Genomic DNA, 5,560 nt, shown 5'->3' with positions numbered 1-5,560 from the left:
ATAAATAAATGTGTTTTTCTTATTATCTTAAATATTCCCTAATTGTGTAGTAGTGTGATCTGAGGCGTTTTCAGTTATTTCTGAACCCCTGGTAGTGGGCTACAGTGGCAAGAGAGCTAGTCTAAAACTATACATTTGCTTTCTATAGCTCAAGACGTGTATGTAGTTTATCATTGTTGGAGCCTGTCTTTGTTGTGGGATGCATCTGTTTTACACATCATCTTGGCTGACCAGAAGTAAGTCAAATACTACTCAGGGTCCTTGGGACTGCTCCAGATACTGGTGATTTAATACAAGTGCAAATACATCAAGCTGGAATGATAAGTATTTTGTTTCATAATATAAAAGACATCCTTATGGTTAAAAAAAAAGGTACACCTCACTAAACACCTATTAGGATGCCTAAAAAAACCCAACCCTGGCTCATACTAAGTATCATCAGAAGAGTTTCTGCAACTCTTATAACATCGCTCATGGGCATGCAAAATGGTACAGCCAACTCTGCAAAAAGGTTTGGCAGTTTCTAATAAAATTAAACATAGACTTCTTACCACACAACCCAGCAATTCCACTCATAGGTGTCAGCATTTACTCAAGAGAAATGAAAGCTTATATTCACACAAAAACCTGTACATGAATTTTGTAGCACATTATTTATAATTTCCCAAAATTAGAAACAACCCAAATGCCCTTTTAGCAAGTGAATAGACAAACAAACCATGGTACATCCATGTGGTGGAATACTACTCAGCAATAAGAAGGGGCGAAATATTGGTATATGCACCAAAAGAAATGAATCTCAAACACATTATGAGTTTAATACTATATTATTCCAATTGTACAACATTCTGGAAAATGCAAGACTTTATGGTGCAGAAACAAATCAGTATTGTCAAGGGTTAGGGCTGAAGGAAGGGTTTAACAGCAAAGGGACAGCTCAAGGAAATTTTTGGTGTAACGGCACTGTTCCTGATTGTAGTGTTGGTTATATATGACTATGTATCTATTAGTTCTATCTATTAGAACTGTACATCAAAAAAAAGTGAATTAAAAACAAAAAACTTTAGAATATATGTACAGCTTCACAACAGATTTGTGCTTTTTTTTGGGGGGGGGGGTACGCGGGCCTCTCACTACTGTGGCCTCTCCCGTTGCGGAGCACAGGCTCCGGGTCCGCAGGCCTAGTGGCCATGGCTCACGGGCCCAGCCACTCCGTGGCATGTGGGATCCTCCCAGACCGGGGCACGAACCTGTGTCCCCTGCATCAGCAGACGGACTCTCAACCACTGCGCCACCAGGGAAGCCCAACAGATTTGTTTTAAATGAAGAGATTGGTAGATTCACCAAGAGGTCAGCAGTCTGAATTTAGGCAAAAAGGTAGGAGAAGTGGTTACGAGCCAAGGACAAGCAGACCTGAGAAACATGGTAGCAGGCAGGGCACAAGGAAAAGATCATTAGAAGGGAATTCTCCATGATACCGTCTAGGCATGAGTGCAGTCATGAAAAATGGAAGCATTTCTTTACTTGAGAATCAGCTCCAATTTACTTTAAAAAATCATTTCAGAATTGTTCATTGATATCTGTCTCTGGAATGCAGTCATGGAACGAATTTTCCATGCAACAAATATGTGGAGACAGTGAGAAAAACAACATGTACTTAGAATTGATTTTAAATGAACTTTGCATTTTCTCCAGCATTCCCATACAGTTGTTCCATATGAAAATAATTTTCAACAAAAATACTATATAAACACAATATATTCACAGAAATAGGCCAAATAATTAGTAAAAATATGTTTTTCTCCCTTCTCATAGTGTGGGTAGTTCTATAATTCACTGGAGGACAACTGTCATACCTAATAAGAGAGGACAAGGAGGAAGTGGATTTCAGATGGAGACAGAATCTGGGAGGCCAGCACAGCTCGGCTCAAGAAGATTGAAAGGCAGCTTAGAGATCATCTAAGGATCCCTGTCGTTTTACAGATGAGAAGAACTACAGCCCAGAGATATGAAGTGACTTGCCAGAAGCCACAGAATTATTAAATTGTATAACCTAATCTTCAGCCTCTAAGTCCAGTGTTTTTGTTTTGGGTTTTTTTTTCTACAAAAGTACAGTTTGCTATTCTTTCCAAAGAGGGGGAATAGAGACCAAAATGTACAATTTGAACACTTTATGATATAGTGGGGGGGGGGTTGTATATTTGAAAATTTTATTAAAATGCAATTCTTTCTAAATAGTGTCCTGTTACTAATAACTATAATTCTGTAATTTTCAGAACTCAGCCAAATGAAAAAAAAGTCCATTATTTTCAGTTCTCAGACAGGTTGAGTCTCCCTCTCCCAACTCTAGTAGCTGGAAAGTTGCATCAGCACAAAGACCAAATCAGAGGCATGGGCTTGGTGTGACATTTACATACAGGAATATACAGCAGGCTCTTCATTTAAATGGATTGCTGTTTGGTTTACTTTAAAAAGGTTTGCCCTCTGACCTCAATCTGTTCAATCACTTGTGCAGCCAAATTTCAGTTCTTGGTATGCATTTATTCATTCTTTTACCAAAAAATGAAGTATATTATCCCTGGAAAGGGGTTAGACAGAGTCCCAACAAATGGAGTAAGGGATTCAGGCCAGAGATGGCCCTGCCCTGTGGATGTTGACCTCCTGTCTTCATCTTGTGGTTCTTGAGAGACTGTTGAGCAACAAAGGTGAGAGACAGAGAGAGACAGAGAGAGACAGAGAGAGAGACAGAGTGACTCAGTCTAAATAAGAACTGATAATGGCTTTTTTTCACTTGGTTGAGTACTGAAAAGTATAGTCATTAGTTTCAGGACATTGTTTAGAAAGGTTTGCAATATATAATTTTGGTTCACTGACCAAATGAATGCATTGCAGATCAATACAGATTTTTGTTGTTGTTGTTTATGGACTTTTATACACGGTCCTTGGTCTCTGGAAATCTGCAAGAACAAAGCATCATAAAAGGGCTGCTTACGTAATAGTAAAATAACAGCATTATCTTTCCAGAATTATCCATTAACCATCCTTGAGCGAGCAAAGGAAAGTCCAACTTATTAGATGCTTATCAGAAAAAATTCCTCTACATTCTTTCTAACTCCACACGTGTGTTACAAAATTACTACTGAAACTCCATCAAATAAACAGCAATAATTTAAAATGATGGATGATGCTGTTTTATGAAATTAATCTTCAATGGTAGATTTAATGGTGGAAGGGGGGAGCTAGCTCAGGTTCTGAGACGTCCTTACACATTTGTTTAATTCATATTGACTGTCTCCCCACAGTGGAATTTAAACTCCACAGCAATAGCATCCTGTATTGACTGTCTTGTTCACTGCCATATCTCTAGGGTCTGACAATAACTGACCTTTATTTATATAATGAGTAAATCAACCAATCAAAAAGGCAGAAATCTTTGCTCAAGGGAAACTTCAGGTGTGTTTTAGGTCTCCATAAAAAAGACAATAAGAGTAAAAACTTTTTGAAAAGGTTAGCTAAGTACAAATGAAAAATATTTTTGTTACTGTCATTTTAAGTTAAGGATATTCACTTTGGAGTATCTGCACCCATCTGCTTTAAGATACTAGTGACAGCTGTCTTGGCCAATAATTTTAATACTCATTACATCACTTCAAGTATTAGTAATTCTATATTTGAGATCTCATGACATTTTGACAGAAGGCCACCTACAAAATGTGTCTAAATTATACATGCAAACAACCTGAATTAATATCAAAGGCAAGGAAGATCTTTTTCTCAGAGGGCAAGAAGAGAATTCATACCAGTTTATCAGTTAATACTCTGGCAAAGGCTTTTGCTGGAAGATTTTTAATGTTCTTTTCAGTATTCAATCAAACAACTGTCTGAAGAGGATGTTGTGATTTGGGTAATAATTTCTCAAACAAATTTACATCCCTAATTTCGTTTTGAACCGAGTCAATCAACACGCCATTTGGGATGCACCTGGAGGCAACTTGTTTGAGATTTTTTTCTGGAAAGTGAGAACTACTCAACATCCATTTGCACTTGAACTGACTGTAAATACTTCCCAAAGTCCCTTAGCTCTACGAGGGAGAACAAAGGAAACAGCCACTTTCAGTCAGTGCTTTGTGATTTCTGTATTTCACAAGCTGGAGAATAGAATAGAGGATACACTCGACTCTCTTAGGGGTCACTCTCTGAAATGGAGAGGAAAAGGCTGTTTTTAAATTTTCAAATGCTTTTCCCTTCAGTCCGCTGCAAGTTCCCCTGACAGCCATGTTTGCACGTGGTGTTGCCTTATAAGAGTTTTTCCTGGTTTTTCATTCAAATGGCAAGTGAAAAGTGAGGTAAATATCTTCAGTAATTTATTAAATGGCTAGCTCCCAAATCCTCCTTTTCAATTTTATTACCTTTCTCTTCCTTTACATCTAGTGTTCCTAGACCCTCAGCCTGCACTCATAGCAGAAGCCTGCATTCAAAGGCTTTAACTGAGGCTCAGGCTGGACATGAAGGGACTTCTTTAAGCAGGGAGGTGCGGGCTGATCCGTGGTAGGAGTAGGGAAAAAGGAAAATAAAACACAGTGCCTGAGCTGCTGTGTTCATACAATTAACTCCTCATCACTCATCATTCCATTCAAGAATCTCTGCAATATGGACCATGCCTACCTTTCCATTTCCCACTACTCACATACGTGAATTTTAACGTCTAGCCAGATTTGTCTTCCATGATTATGCTCTGCACTTATCTCACCCCTGTACTTTTATTCACACTTGTCCCTCCACCTGGATCATACCCAGTCTATCTCAGCCTCCTCCAGTCCTATACATTCTTTAAGAGCCATCTCAAATCTACCATTAACCCTTTATTTCTGGTCCCCCATCTAGATAGAACAAGATAAAAACTGAATTATTTTTTACAGCTGTGTGAGAAAATAATTGGCAAAATTTCTTGAGATGAAAGGTGACGCCCTGGGGCATAAACCCAAGAAACAAAATGATAGTCATCCTGTTCTTCCAAAGAAAGGAAAAAGAAAGGTCTCTAAGGAGAAGGCAGGATAAGAGACCTTACAGGGAAACAGCCAGTGAAAATATCTGGTGACTGAGTAGCCAAAAAAATTTTTTAAGAATGGAGAAACCAACTTCAGATTAAAGTTGTTTGCAGGGTGTGAAGGTTAGTTTTTGTGTCAACTTGACTAAGTTATAGTACCCCAGTTATATAATCAAACACTAAGCAAGGTGTTGCTGTAAAGGTATTTTGCAAATGTGGGTAACGTCTATAGCCAGTTGACTTTATAGAAAGATTACCTTCAGTAACGCAGGTGGGCTTCACCCTCAGTTGAAGAACTTAAGAGCAAAAACTGAGGTTTCCTGAGGAAGAAATTCTGCCTCCAGACTGCAGCTTAACTCCTGCCTGCGTTTCCAGCCTATATATGTATGTATGTGTATGTAGGTATTACATATATATTTATATATTGTATATATATTATATTGTACATATAAACATACATATATAACAAATACATATCATATATATGTGTGTATATACATATATATGTATGTA

This window comes from Phocoena sinus, chromosome 7 (genome assembly GCF_008692025.1).
Source record: "Phocoena sinus isolate mPhoSin1 chromosome 7, mPhoSin1.pri, whole genome shotgun sequence".
NCBI classification, from domain to species: Eukaryota; Metazoa; Chordata; class Mammalia; order Artiodactyla; family Phocoenidae; genus Phocoena; species Phocoena sinus.
Note: the sequence above shows the minus strand (reverse complement) of the source record.